This window comes from Perca fluviatilis, chromosome 16, assembly GCF_010015445.1.
Source record: "Perca fluviatilis chromosome 16, GENO_Pfluv_1.0, whole genome shotgun sequence".
Classification (NCBI taxonomy): domain Eukaryota; kingdom Metazoa; phylum Chordata; class Actinopteri; order Perciformes; family Percidae; genus Perca; species Perca fluviatilis.
Window position 1 is genome coordinate 13,384,840 of NC_053127.1, and position 16,307 is coordinate 13,401,146.

At 39.1% G+C, this 16,307-nt stretch overlaps 1 long non-coding RNA gene across 1 annotated transcript in view; it reads left to right on the forward strand.

Moving 5' to 3' along the window:
* LOC120544692 overlaps positions 1-2,251 on the forward strand; it is a 66,149-nt gene extending 63,898 nt beyond the window's left edge. Inside the window, exon 3 of the long non-coding RNA XR_005636538.1 lies at positions 1,996-2,251. This is a non-coding gene — a long non-coding RNA (uncharacterized LOC120544692). The remainder of the gene's footprint in view (positions 1-1,995) is intronic.
* The last annotated feature ends 14,056 nt before the right edge of the window (positions 2,252-16,307 follow it).

Consider the following 16,307-nt stretch of genomic DNA (forward strand, 5'->3'; position numbering starts at 1 on the left):
ATATTTGTTGTACTGCACATTGCTGCAGCTCCTCTTTTCACCCTGTGTGTTGAGCTCTCTGTTTAAGCTACAGAGTGAGGCATCTCACTTCTGTACCATCTTTCTTGGGAGTCGCACATGCGCAGTAAGTACTGCTAGCTAATCTGAGGGCGCGCCACGCTAGCAGCTAGGCGAGCGTTATAACATGTGTTACAAAGTGACGCACGTTCATCACGGAAGTAAAGGCTGGACTACAATAGAGCTGTTTGGAGCAGTTTGTGAACAGTGTTTTCTCTGGAAGATGGTAAGGCCCTTTGGGCTGTACTTTGGGCTTTTTGACTTTGTAAACCTATAACGTGCACAAAAAGATATATAACACAATAAAGGAAAGGGGAAAAGCCCAAAAGCATAATATGAGCACTTTAACTTTAACCTTCTAAACTCTGCTGGACCACAGGTGCTTCATCTTTACAAAGTCATGTTGTTCAGCAAAAGATTATTTTCTTTGCATGCCAGTTTCTACTTTCTTCTACTCCACTACATTTCAGAGAGAAATATTGTACTTTTTACTCCACTACAATAATCTGACAGTTTTAGTTATCAGTTGCTTTACAAATACAGATTTTTGCACACAACACACATGTAGTTTATAAAATACGATGTTGTATTATAAATTAAACTAACCAACAATATATAAGCTATGGAGCCCCTAAAGGGACATGGGATTTTTTTTTTATGCGTTCTTCACACGCATGTATGTTCAAGTGATCTTTTTTTTTACAAGTTTGGTTTTAATTTGTTATTTGATGCTATACAAATGGGTTGAAACGTTGTGATTGACAGCTGTGATTGACTTGTGATTGGACGGGTGAATGAGCGGGACTTCGATACTGCCTGCTCACTTCAGAGCAGACTCTGGTTGCAAAATTACAAGATGTCAGCGTCCGTATCTGGGATATTTTGACTTCACTTTTGTACAGTGGGAGGATGAGGAGACTCATCATCCATCTTTATATAGGTCTACAGTTTAAACCCACAAAACGTACACGTAAAATTGTAGTCGCAAAGATACAAATGAAAAGAAACACAACTGGGTTGTAAAAAAGCTACATTTGGCCTTTATGAACAAATATTTTAACCATTTTATGATGGTTTGCAAAAATGTATTAGCATGCTCACTGCCATTTCAACTGCAATTGACTACAGCAAGATGGATACGGGACTTGCCACTGATTGGTTAGGGCAATTCAAAACAAAATAACCCCTTGCCCAACTAGAAATCAGCAAACATGAACATGAGGATCATCAGGATGAATGAAAATAAAATGGCAGTTACCTCTAATCATCAGGCTAATATTAAATGCCTCTAGTCTAATTGCAATAGAGCTACCGTAATGTGAAACAACACAGGCTCTGAAGAACACACACCCAACTTTCCTTTGAAGGCTGTAGGTGTTGCGATGGATAATCTGACTCAAACTCTTTTTCTTTCTCTCTTTTCCTTTCTTTTCTCCCTCTCTGTCTGCTGGTGATGAAAGAGCACCTTCAGACAGCCCACAAAAGATCCTATTTATTGTCCCTGTTCCACAATGTGAGTAGTCTTTGTTTGAAAGTGGTCTTTCCATCAGGGTTGTACAAAAGACTCCTTTACAATGAGGTATAGAAGATAGACGGAAATTTAAGGGGAAAAAACTGAAGAAAAAGAGCCAAAGAGAAACAGAGGCAAAGAAAGGGTGCAGAAAAAGTGAGGGGAAAGAAGGGATAAAGAAAGAAAAAGCTAGAGGCAAGATTGGGGCCCCTGGCATTCCCGCCACAAAATGCTTTCTGTTATCTTTGGTGCTGGTCTGAACAAAGAGGTATGGAGAACAGGTTGGCTCCGCACCCCAGAGTGATTTAATACGGAGCTTGAATCAGAGCCTGTAGATCAATGACCACACAGGGGAATAGGAGACTGGGAATTTTTTTCTCTTTCTCTACACAAGGCAATAGTTTTTCACTTTTTTTATGTTTTCCAAGGCTGCATCCAGGCAAGTCTCTGATGGATCTCAGAACCATGGTGGCCCCTGTGAGAAGTCCCCTGGCTGAAAGAAATCTGCTCCTGAGAAGGGAATAAAGCAAGTTTTGGGACTATTTCTTTCTCTTGACAAAAAACGCCCTGTATTTACTCGTTGACCGCAACACATAAATAATTTCCTATGAAATGTTAAGCAGCTTATAACAACCCATATTCACATTTGTTGTTATGCGGCGACCTCTAGAGGCCGTAGTTATTATCGCGAGAGCAAACGAGGAAGTTAAGTGGCAAAGCGTAAGGGCGCCAAACTCTGCATAAGAAATCAGGCTGGCGTAACGGATGGGTCAAACAAACAGGACTTTTACCAGGTTACCAAGACCAGGGTTTGTGTGAAACTAAAAGTCAATAGACACATTTTTAAATTAATAAACTTTTACGCACCTAAGTCTGTGATGTAGTTACGTCCTCATTGTAGCAGTTTTATGTGACTCCTTTTAAGCCAATCCCTGATGTTTTCCTAACCCTAACCAAGTATTTTTGTTGCCTAAACTTAACTAGTTCCATTTCACAACGTTAAAACTATGTGTTTAAAACTGCGACCGTTACGTTAAATAGAACTGATTAAAACAGAGGTGATTTAAACAGCTGCCTTGGTCACAGGTTACGGTCTTACCTGTAATTTCTGTAATAACTACATTCATAACACATTAAATTGGCTTTCTTTACGGTCCTTCAAAGAATATTAATATTTCCTGGAGCTGATGACACTAATCTGACCGTACACTGCATGCCCATTTGTCTGATGATCCACTCTCTGAAAGTTACATTTATATATCAGCTATTAAGGAAATTACATTTTGAGTCAAGTAAACAAACAGGGTAAAGTTCCCTCTCTAGCTATCAACAGAGGGCATCGCTCAAATCTCCTCTAATGAGTTTTTCTTTCCTGGCTCTTTGAATTGGCGTGTCTAATCAATGATGGGAGTCTTAATACACTACAATGGTCTATGGATTAGAGAAGGTATTTAAACACTGGCTTTAATTAGGGCTGTGCCTTAATGCTTGGAGTGTTGGGGTATGACTGGCTAGCCCACAGGAGGTGTGGAGGACATGGCGGCTGAGAAAGAAAAGTGATGAGAAAAGAGTTAGAAAGTGAAAGGAAGTCCTGTGGTGATGAATCAAAGTCACCTTGTGGAGGTCTGACCCCTCATTAGGCTGAAAGAATAGAACATGCTGGCCTTTGCCATCTCATCTCCGAGATACATTTGTCCTGTTGCCCCAGAAATTAATGAACCAGGTTGTTCATGATCATTTTTTAGGTTCAGTCAAAACTTACTTATAATTGTGATTTTGTGGAGCTGATAGTCTTGTTTAGCTTTCTATCAACTCATTTGGAAATGGCTTGAATGTAAGGGATTTTCATTATTATAAAAAGGTTACTCACTAAAGCTTTAAATCAATTGTTTAACCATGATAAAAGTTATTTTAGAAAGGCATGAACAAACAAGGGCTTGTAGGCCCTTGAACCATTTCAAGATAAAATACTCCAGCCTTCAATTCTCATTGTATACACCAATAGTGTCTCAGTCCAGTAGTGTTTGGAGATACATAAACTAAATAATGAGCACTGAAGAAATTGCTTTCTATTGATTAAAACAGTCATGTCGAAAGGTGTAAAAAGATTTAGGTACTGGAATACTATGAACACCATTCATGATTATCTCCATTTATCTTACTTGGTCTTGCTCTGTTTAACATGGCATAATGTCATCAGCATTGTCCTAGAAATGCTGTATGTGCAGCGCTATGCACAGTTTTCTTTGATACGTCATTTAGTGTCCCTATTTACCTTTATATTAAATGTCTTGTTGTCTCTCAAACATGCACAATAGCAGTTGTGGTATATGGTAATATCTTGTATAGTTATCTTGGATGTTGGATTTGGATATTAAGTAGCACATTAATCATTTTTGGGGCATTCTGAAGTGTAATGAATTTAGAAATTAATTTAAAATATGATGATGTCTGCAGGTTTATCCACATGTCTGACTAATTGTTAATCTGGCCCTTCCTCTAGCACCATTATAAGGCCAAGGTGTCCACATTCCTCCACAAGAATTACCTAAATAAATGGGTAGATTGTTGATGACCTTTACTGAGCACATTCATGCTCCTCAGAGGATAAATCTTTTCCATTTTGGAGACTAGTTGAGCTTTAAAACTGCAATATGGTCAGTGCAACTTTTCACACAAAATAGACAATAATCTAATAACCAAATTGCCATTTGCTAAGTTAATTTGTGCTCCCAAGGGGAAGGACCTCCTTTAGATTGTAATACATACATGGCCGTTGCACTGTTGCCATCACCAGATAAAACATTTTTAAGACCATGACCTGTAATCTGTGATCTCCACAGAGAGAAAATAGAGATTCAAAAAGAAGTAGGAGCACTCACAACAGCCCCATCGACTCAGCCACTATACTCTAATAAAGTAAAACAAGGATATTATTTTTGTTTTATTCTGTTAGAATATCCATCTAAGAGACCTTATAATGATTAGTGCACCCTCAGGAATTCAGGTCAGTCTTTATATCTGCCAAACAGAGCAGAAATGCCTACCTTTTGTGTTCACTCACCCTGACTTAGAGGCCTTGCTAAAACATGGCAGTGAACCGTTCCCTTCTAAGTACCTCAGGACCACAGGCAGGTACTCCCCAACAGCAGTATATTGATCCCATCATCAGCCAAGACCTTCCCCTGCCGGTCTGTCTGCCTTCATTTAAATGACCTCTATAAAGCATCTACATCTAATCTTAATTAGATATTGAAGTCCGTTAATTAAAACATTATCTCTGGCGAAACACAGCTGGCCAGTCTGACGAGTTAATCAATGAGGATGAGAGGATGCTGTCTGCTTAAAGACATGAGGGGAAAAAAACCAAAACCCACACTCCAGGCTCAAGTGCGTCAAATTAAACTGCTAAGAGGATTTAAGTTGCCTGTCCAGCATTTTTTATGTTTAGTTTGGCACAATCAATAAACATCAATACAAGTCTCATTTTTGTTCTGGTAATAATGTATTACTATTAAGTCACTGTATGGGATTATAGCTCCTCAGTTTTCTTGTAAACAAAGGTATGCTTACATTCCGTGTTTCTCACCAATGGACCTGCATTGAGGCTCATACTGGTCTGCACCTCAAAGTTAGAAATGATCCTTGAGACCTTACAAACATTTTAATAGCATTTCCTTTCCATTAGAACACAAAGCAGATTATTTTGATATTTTGAAAACTGCATTGTTTACACCCATGGTCACCACCACCACCATTTTGTTTGAAAAGTTGAGGTGAATGCCAGTTTATTTTAAAATCACATTAGGCAATTTGACACCTGGGCTAGCAATTGTTGAGAAAATTGTAGCCTTCCTTTTTTGTATTAAAGAGATGTACAATACATTGTGTTTACACTTGAAATGTTTTTTTGCAGAGGCAAACATGTACGGTAGTATTTGGTGAGTTAGTCAGCAAAGCATCCAATCTGGATTTTACATCTTGGCTTACTTTGAAATTATTGCTTGCTTATCTCAATTTTCACTTTCTTACTTGCTTACTTATTTACCTACAGTAATTGACATGTAACTCTGTCCATCAGTGTAATCACAATCATCTCTGTGAAGATAGCATACTGGGAATAGGTTTCCATTTTTTCTCTGAGGACTATTATTCCTCAGAGAAAAAAAATGAGCTATTGTTATGGCCAATCTTAACAAAAAGAAATGACAAAATGGAAGTAAAAACATTAACCATTTCTCCAACATTTACAGGGACTCGTGCTTGAAAGAACTTAAATAATGCAGTCCAATCACTGAAATATTCAGCGTGTCTATTGCCAGACATTAATTTGATTGGATCTTTCAGTTGATTTGTCATGAGTTTTCACAATGCAGTTGCAATCTCTTCCTTTTGATGACCGCAAAGGCAACAGGGAGAGAGGCCTACCTCCGGAGATGAACCCTCTGTATCAGCAACCAATCAAGTCAAACTGAATCGCGGGTTCAATCTGGGTTGTATTCTTTGAAGCAATCAATGTCCAACCCATACAAATTCTACAGGTGAACTCATTTAATCACATTGTCGTTTCATCTTCCATTCCCTGCAACAACTGCAATCATTAGTCATTAAATTGAACAATTCAGACCAGGAAACTTTGTAACGAATTTGAGTGTAGATTTTACAGTCAATACCTGGCAAAAAAAGTTGTAAAAGTTCTGTTAAAGGTGCAATATGTAATGTTGTATGTAATACTGGCAGCTAGCGGTTAAAATAGTTACTGCACTACCAATTCAAAATACTGGAGAGTCGTTTCCCCTGCCCCCTCCTGCCCAGACTCGAAGTTCACGGGGGTTGCCAGGCTGAGACCGCAGCATTCACAACAATGTTGCTAGACGCTTTTCTCACATAGCCAGACATTACTTCACAGCACAATAGAGTAGCTAACGTTAGATGCTAGTCTCACATAGCCAGACATTACACCACAGCACAGCAGAGTAGCTAACGTTAGAGGCTAGTCTCACATAGCCAGACATTACTCCACAGCACAGCGGAGTCTTATATATGTCAATGAGCAGAGTAGCTAACGTTAGATGCTGGCTATATTGACAGTCATAAAAGCCCGTGCTCACGCGGAGCTCTGTAACCAACTGACAGACACACTTTTTCGGCTTAAAATTACAGTATGAACCGCTAAAAACACAACAACCTCACCGTCCTCTCCACACGCCAGTCAGGCACACTTCCTCGGCTTAGAATTACAATACGAAACGCTAAAAATACCACTACCTTGCCGACGGAACACACTTCATTGGCTTAGAATTACGGCAACAATCGCTAAACACACTGCAAACTCACAGTCCTCTCTTCCTGATTTTCAGCCCCCCTCTCGTGGCTTAAAATAACTCACCGTTGTCGGCTCCAGCCACTGAACTACACGTTGTAAACAGCCATGGGCTGCTTGCCTGGTCCTCCCGGTAACGTTAGCAGTTAACAGGGTTAGCATGGCGGCGTTAGCCAGGACCAGTCGGGATCACTTTACTGGCTGTGTCTCAATTGTTTTTGCGAGTAACCAACTCGGGTACTGTAGCTATATAATTCAATTTGAGTACACAAATGTTGAAATGACATAAAATGCCCGTCCCTAGTGGCTGTGATAAATTAGCCTGAAGCTATGCTTACCTGTTCAGGAGGAAATAAGCCAATTCTGCGTCCTTTTGGGATCTAAGCTGTCTCCATCTTTCAAATACATCTCCAGTATTTACCAGGGGGTTGTTACGTCTCTGGTCACGCAACTGTTTTTTTAGGTCGGGTAGAATCTATCTCCATTTATCCTGTTCGTTTGTGTGCTGCTTTCATGGCTGTACTACCGTTACAGCTGTAGCGCGCTGGGTTTACGTTTTTACAGGTATATCTGGCAACCCGGCCTGGCTGTCATACTGGGCCGTTGATAACAACACACAGATCAAAACATAAACATAAATTCCGTCACGGAATGTAAATTTCAAAAAGAACAAATACTGACATTAGCATTGTTGTCCGAAAAGATAGTATTTCAGCTTAACATGTTTCCTTAATATCTGATGAGGCATTGGTGTCATTTTTGGATTTATTACAGTACAAATATTACATATTGGACCTTTAATTACTGTAGAAAAAAACTTACAGTATATTACAGGATACCTTTTTACAGGTTTTTGTTTTATGTAAATTACAGCAATTACTTGTTAAAAGAAAAACAACAATTAATTGTAATCTTGTTTACAGCATGATCTTGTATGCTATTAAAATTACAGAAGTTACCTGGCAACTCGAGTTGCCAGTACATAGCTGTCAATAGTACACAATACAATATGTTGTTGTAGAACATTTTTACAGTTCATTTTTGTTTTTTACATTAACAGCCATGCAAATTATGCATATTATGAAGTGTTTTGAATTACACCATTGCATTAGATTCTCTTCACCTGTTCACCAGAGTCAGAGCTGCAACAAAACACAACTTTTATTAAAATTAATAGAACATTACAATTCATATGTAAGCATTTTTTGACTATTAAATCCCCATAAAAACATAAAGATTGTAGCTTAAACTGTATAAAGGATTGCCTTTTTTCAGTCTTAATCTCAAAATATAAGCAAAAGGGGAAAATAAAAGATTAAGAACAATTGTCATTCACATAGTGGGAAAGAGAAGAGTCCTCATCTTTGCATATGACTTACGCTGAAAGTCCATTAAAAATCGCCTGAAGAGAGGAGACATAAGGACTGACGTGAGCTCTTCTTCTCATGCACCCTCCCACGTCTATGACTGACCAGCTTTACCATCTTGGTGACACTGGTTGGGTTGATTCCAATTAAATATCTGAAATCATACGTCCTTCATATAGTCTTTGTCTGTCTTAATGCTTTACAACAGAATATGTTCAATATTGACATAGTCATTGCCCTCGGCTCAACTGCTGATGAGCTGTCAGCCTTGAAATGAGGTAAACAGCATCTGTATAGCCAGCACAGGTGTTCTCTTTTTTTAATGTGTGTGGTTTCACTTCATATTTATTTCATTTCTTACCTCTTTCTGACATTTTTGTTGTCATTGTGACTTTACAGCAACATAAAACATCTTGCACACTGCAGAATGTCAGGAACATCCTTTACGACAGGAAATCTCATGATTTAGGCATTTAGGCAGTGGTGGAAAGTAACAAAGTACATTTACTCAAGTATACTATATTTAAGTACAATTTTAAGATTACTTAAGTAACCAGTTACTTTTGCAGAGACAGATCAATTATACAAAATATAATCAACAAATAAATTATGATGTATTATCCTAGGTTAAGATAGCACTTTATTGAACCATGTGGGAATCCACAAGCTACCCAGCAGTATATAAAGTAATTAAACATTATGGCTTAAAAAATACATTATTATACAATAATAGCCATTCTGCATTAGGAGTACTTTTGGTATTTAAAGTATATTTATGCTTATACTGTTGTATTTTGACTTCAATACAATTTAAAATGTATGATTTGTAGTTGTAACAGACTATTTCTACACTTTGGTACTACTACTTTTACTTAAGGAAAGATCTGAGTACTTTCACAGTGACATTTAGGCCTGTGCAAGCAAGCACAGACAGAGACCGACACACTCATAACAGGCTGGTATATTGCTGCTACGAAAGCTCTTCTGATTCCATTTTATGTTCTCTTTTTTGGCCTTTATATACCGTTTTTGTAACCACCCAGTAATAAAGGTGCAGATTGTTTTGCCCCGTCTTCTATCTATCCATATGTCCTGATGGGAATAGGAAATCTCCCTGAAAGCACTCATCTTTGAAGTGATAGTCCCCCTGTGTCTCCAGGGTGCTGCTCAGGTGCTGCTCTTCTCCTTTCATTTCCCTGATATGTTCCGGATTTCAGCAAAATTACCACCCGTCCTGCTGATGGCAATTTGTCTGGCATGACTCCACGACAAGCGTTCGTGCTCTGCTTCCTGATGTTGCCTGTGTTTCGGAATTGATATTTGTGAGTCGGGGACAGCCGTAAGGATGACTTCTTGATGGGATTCATTTGTAATTTTTGGCTAAATAAAGAGTTGTGCCATTGATCTCCCATCCCCTGCAAAATAAAACAATGTGTTTTTGGCGTGACTTAAAAAAGATCTGCACATCAAAAAAGATAAAAAGCTTCAAACGCCTTTTGCTATTTTTAATTTTATGCTCACGTAACCTATCCCCTGAGCTTTAAAAGTAAAAATAGAAAAAAAAACTTGAAAGCTTTTTTTTCTTTTTTGATGTGCAGACTTTTTCATTTTCTTGCCCAAAAAATCGTTGCCCTGAAAAATATATGTTATGCACATTGGCTTTGTCCTAATCAGTTTGTAGTGTCTAATACATATTTGTATACTACTCCCTCTGTCATGTATTAAGTGCAGATAATTGTTTTCATGGTGAAAGAAAATTTTAAATAGAACAATAAAGCCTGTCTTTCCATTATGTATTAAGTTTTGTAGAAACTTTCTGGACAATGATGTCAGTATTTTGATAAATGCATATATTCATACATATAGGGTATATAAACGTTCATACATGTACACACAGCATACCAATACAAACAGAGACACACACAATAGTCTGCATTGCAAAGATATAAAGATGAGAAATTTCTTCGAAAACCTATTCTGAAAACTTCAAAAAGTAGCCTTGAAGGCAAAAAAGATGTACAAATGAGTTAAAATACACCACAAAAAAGGGAAAAAAGCTTAACTCCTGCCTGTCTTGGCCTGGTGTGTGCTGTGATCCCCAGTTTGCTGCCAGGTGGTTGAATGGCCATTAGTCTCCCTGTCTGCTCTGCTCTGCCAGCTCTGGCTCAACAGGCGCTGCAGAGAGAATAAATTATGATCCACCCACGGGCTATCTGCCTTCTCCGGCCCTGACTCACCTATTTACACTAGCCTTGCACTCAGGGCAAATTGCATTTCCCCTTCAAATGTTTGTTTTTTTATTAATGTCGTGCAGCATGGTAATTAATCTCCTTAACAAAGGTACCATCTGCCTGACCCAAAAAAAAAATGGAATTATGCTTTCCCGTCCTGTGATTAAGATGAATAACACACATGGAGTAGAAAACAGCATTAAGAGAGGAAAAACAGAGAAAAGGCTTGTTGAAAGATGAGCCAGCGCCCCTTGCCTGTCCTCCCACTTCTATGCCTCCTCTCTCACTCTTATTTGTATCCTTTTTCTTCAGCCCCCTTCTGATCCGCTACCTGAGAACACCTCTGCACTGCGGCGTTAGAGCATGTGGGGACAGATAAACCTGCGGTAATGAAAATGAATGTTCCCACTTGGAGCCTGATAGGGTTTCACTATGAGGTTTATTTGTCGGGGACAGGATGCGAAGCTCCGGGACGAGTTTTACTTGACTCTCTGAGGTGAATACTCCAGCTCTGGCTAATCTGGCAGAGCAGCTCTGTGCCCTGACCGGCTCCTCATAGAGAAAACTGAAACGACACTCTAGCTTTCTGTCACTTTGTTACTGTTTTATTTCTCTGTCTCGCGCTGTTTCTCTGCAGCATCCCTTATCAAATTGAAAAGCCTCTTGCCGTTGCGGTCTCGCCTTCTTCTGTCTTTGTCTCTCTTGTCTTGATGTTCCTCTCTATGTCAGTGCCTGTGTCTCATTTTTCTAAATCCAGCCCATCATCAAATCGGGGATTCGTGATCATATTTTGATTACTGAGATTGACAGCAATGTCTGTTGCCCCACTGTTTATGTAGGCAGGTGTAATGAAAACAAAACAAGCTTGTATCAGTCATGTTCTGATAGAGTAGACATCTGCATTAGCATTGCCAGATGGAATTATAGAGATTTATTGAGCAAATAAAACTAACACTGCTGTTCACTGTATTAATATTTTATTAAAACTACAGAATGTGTGGCATTTTACTTATGCTATCCCATAACAACCTCAAAAACAACACTGCATATGAGAGATAGCATACAAATGCAGCCTATTTCAAAATAAACTTGCTAACTAAACACAGTAACACATTTGTCGTTATGTCTGTAATTGAAGACTTCATTTTGAATTTTGTCACGTTGCCAGTGTGAAGACACTGCATACTCTAAATGTAGGAAGCCTTGTATTCTTCTTCTCGTGTTGTTTAATGTACAATCTAATCCAGTTTAGTGTTGCATTTACGTCCTCTACTGTTAATTGTTCTTTTCATCTTTCCTTTTTTTGAGCTCTAACATTTGCAAACTGTGTGAAGTGACTGCTGGACTTGAGGACTATACAAAAGCAGTCCGTTCTTAAATTGGGACATCACTTTGTTGCACGTGCAGTCAAGCGTGACAGGGTGGAGGTTGAGGTCGAGGGTGAAGGGAAGAAATAGGACGCAGTGTTTGTTGCTCTCCTCGCCTCCTCCCTCTGCCTACGACTCTTCGCCTTTCTCTCTTCTGTCTTTCAGGCATTTTCTTACTTTCGTTCTTCTCATTCCGCTTGTGCGATTGGCAACTAAAAAGCATCTCTTACTACTGCTTCCACTTTTCTTCTTCATCTTCCTTTCATCCTCCCTTCTCTGTTTCTTTTCCCTTGTGTCATCCAGGCATTCAAACCTCTTTAAACGGCTGAGGGGGAATCTGTTGGAGCTCTCGTTGCAGCTGTTGATCTAATAAAGACCCTTCAGAATGTTAGTGGAAACATCAAAGTCCGCAAATATAATAAAAGACCCCGAAGGTATTGAACAGAGGCACCTTATTTTATTTATGAATAGAATTCACAATCACTACAGATATATGGGGCACAGAGTTTAAACCCACAGGTTATGATGTAAACCAATTAGACAACTTTATGTAGAGCGGTCGAGGCACAGCATGGTTATAATGATCTCCGTGCAAACTCACACATCTTGATGCTAATCATATGCACAGAATTTCTTTAATTAATCACGTTTAGTAGAGTGGTACAATCCCTTTGCCTTGAGCTATATTCTAGACCCCGGAGTGATGGTTTGACACGCACGCACGCACGCACGCACGCATGCATGCACACGCATGCACGCACGCTAGCAAGCACACACACACACACACACACACACACACACACACACACACACACACACACACACACACACACACACACACACACACTTTCATCACATCCTATTACCAGCTATGAGCTCATCATGCATCAGCCACGGCAAGGGGAAACATTTGTGCGTTACCGTCTGGTTTTCTGGAAACCGTCCAACCCACCAGCCGATTGTCCGACTGAGTGGCTCTGAGCACCTCATCAGATCTCTGAAGCCTCGTCAATAATTGAGTACTCGCAAATCATTCATAAGGCAGTTGGTCACGCGCAACAACCCACCAGTCACACAGCCCTGCTTTGTGGAAAGATTCTGCTCCTGCCCTCTATTTTTTCTGTTTTAATTTGTTTGTCGTGTCACTTAATAAGACATTGCGCTTGATGAAGCAGGATGTAGTGAGCAGCTGGGATGGAAGGGTTGCTGGGCAAGCAAGAGGAAGTTGTGTCTTATATGTAACACATACCTGCAAAAAAAGCGTGGGCAGAAGCATTAAAATGTTTGTACAGAGCGTTTCTATACCGTGTGGATGTGTTTGTATGCATAAGTACGTATTATGTGTGTGTGTGTGTGTGTGTGGTAGATTCAGCATGTGAGCGAGTACAGTAGGAGAGGAAGAGAACGTCTCCTCAGAGTAAGGAGCATCCATCACACTTGGATGCATCCAGCTGTGATGATAATAGGAATGGGCAGAAATCTGAGGCAGACACTGCTAATGGTTCTCTAAAACTGGGAGGGATGGTGACCCCAGTACCACTCTCTCTCTTTCTCACTCCCTCCATCTCTGTGTAACACAGAACTGCTCTTATTTTACTCTCTGGCTGACTTTCACACCCATGTTTTCTTTCTGTTTCTTCCCTGCTCTCATTCCTCCTTTGTTATCTCATTTTCTCACATCCTTTATCTACTTTCCTTCTTGGTCTCTTCTTCTCTCTCACTCGACATCTTCTCCAGCTGTTCTGCATCCTTTTCTTGTGTCTCTCCTTCTCTGCAACCTTAATTTTTTTTTTGCCTTTTCTTGTTGTCAATCAGTGTTGCTTTTAACCCCTTTCGACACCTTCTTGTGTTCCCTGCTCTTTGTTTTTCTATTCATCCTTCCTTCTGTTCATTAATCTTGACTCAATCCACAAATTATCTTTCTCAGCCCCTTAATCACCTCTAATTGTTTTCATCAATGGCAACAGAGGGGGAAGGTGCAACAAGAAAGACATGGAATACAGATATACAGTGCTAAGCATAAGTGAATACACCCATGGTAGTTGACTAAAAAGAGGAATAAAAAAATCATCTTTTGGAAGTTGATCTTAATGCCTTAATTAAAAAATTAGTAAAAATCCAACCTTTAAGGACACCAATTTTCTTTGTGAATGAATAATGTATCATAAATAAATAAACGTTCTCCCTTAAAATACAGGGGACATAAGTAAGTACACCCCTATGTTAAATTCCCATAGAGGCGGGCAGATTTTTATGTTTAAAGGCCAGTTATTTCATGGATCCAGGATACTATGCATCCTGATAAAGTTCCCTTGGCCTTTGGAATTCAAATAGCCCCACATCATCACATACCCTTCACCATACCTAGAGATTGGCATGGTTTAATTTCAGTTAGGCTAATAGATGGTTTGATTTGCATTGAGAGATGATCTTATGGAAAGTACCCCATGCCAATCTCTAGGTATGGTGAAGGGTATGTGATGACGTGGGGCTATTTTAATTCTAAATGCCAAGGGAACTTTATCAGGATGCATAGTGTTCTGGATCCATGAAATAACTGGCCTTTAAAAATGGGAGGCAAACGGGGGAGTGGTTTTGTACACAGCTTTTCCTGTATTCATGTCATATCGTTCACACGTAATTACGAGTAACGAGTAGCCTCCTATTTGTAATTTCAAGACCGAGATATCATGCATTTCTGACTGTGACGATATCCCCCATTTGGTAAAAAGAACAACAGAAGTATCAACAAACCAACAATAAATGATTTAGCCAATTTAAAAGAAGCTTAGTACATGTTACACTATTTAATGTAAACTTCATGGAATAATGTGTTAACACTTCCAAATCGGAATAAACAATCGGGAGGTTTTCCAGAGGCCTGTATTACGAAGCAAGATTTGGCGTTGACGAGGTAACTTCAGGTTCAACCCAGGGTTTTGTGTATCAAGATGGTGGATCACTTGTTACGGTGGTTTAATCGCCGTGGTAACTTATGCTGAACACCTAACCTGGTCGGGAGCAGGTTCTGTTGGAGATTAGAGATCAACCGGTGTAAAAGCACCGCCTACTGACCAATCAATACTCGATTGATAATGGCATTGCCGTTCTTTGAAGATCTGGTGGAGCTCGGTGCGCGGAGAGAGGTGTGCTCAGAAAAGTTAATACATTTAGAGACCGACAACGCCGTTAACATTCCCTGATGGGTGTTTTAATGAAAGATATATATTTTCAGTGGAGGGAATTACGTATAGGCTATTTGTTGGCTTCTTGAGCCGTGTGTTGTCTATGCCACACATCAGTTTGAATTATGTTTTTATATTTTTTATTTTCTCTCACGATCGCTTACCACTGCCAGGGTTGCAACTGATAATATAATAGGCTAAAGCAATGGCAGTTTATGGAAAGGACAAGTGTAATTATGGTCAGATATTGTGCCTGACTGATGGGGAAGTGATATTGATAAGCGTTACACGTGAGGTATATTTGTTTGTCTTTTAAGGCACCATATTATTGAGGGAATACATCAGAGCTTTCTGAAAAATCTGAGTTTTCCAGCATGATGATGACCTTTTTCACAGCAGACATTTTGACTTCCCATAGCAGGAAAATTACTGATGGAACTATTAACATAAATGATTGCTCTGTTAAAAGCATCAAGGAAGCCTCTAAATATACTAAACCCTTAAACTGGCTCCCTGTCTTAATTAAGGCTATCAATTACACCTGTGCTTTTCCTGCTTTGACATGTCTATTGTGCATGCTGGCTGGTTTACTGGGACATGGTTTATGTTATTAGTAACACCTGTACTTTTCCTGCTATAAGAAGTCACCATATCCACTGTGAAAAAAGTCTACTACAGCTTGGATGTTTACATGAACATAACAAGTCAGAACTCCCATATGACATGAACACAACTTAGCAAACTGAGGTGAACAGAATTCTCCCTGATGAGCCTCAACTTAAGACTTGTGCAGAGAAAGACTGTAGGACTGTAGGTGGACTGTAGACAACAGGATCTGTACTATTGTCAGAGGTGGAAAAAGTACTAAAATATTGTACTCAAGTAAAAGTACCAATACTTTGATTAAATATTACTCAAGTACAAGTAAAAATACCTATCTGAAAAACTGCTCAAGTAAAAGTAATAAGTAGTTCATTTAAAATGAACTTTAAGCAAAAGTTACTTAGTTACATAACATTTTTTTGTTTGTTTTTAATTGAAAAAAAATCTATACAAAAGATATAAACATCTATACAAATGTATACACATGTAATAACAACATAACACATGTCACACATGTGATTTAAGACCCTTAGAAAGGTATAATGTGCAATTTTAGTTCGGACCATCCCATAAAATGTTTTCAAACAATCAATTGAAAGTAAAAGTACCATACATTGTTAGTTCTGAGGGCCATCCTTCTTTTCTTCACAAACAAACAACAGTT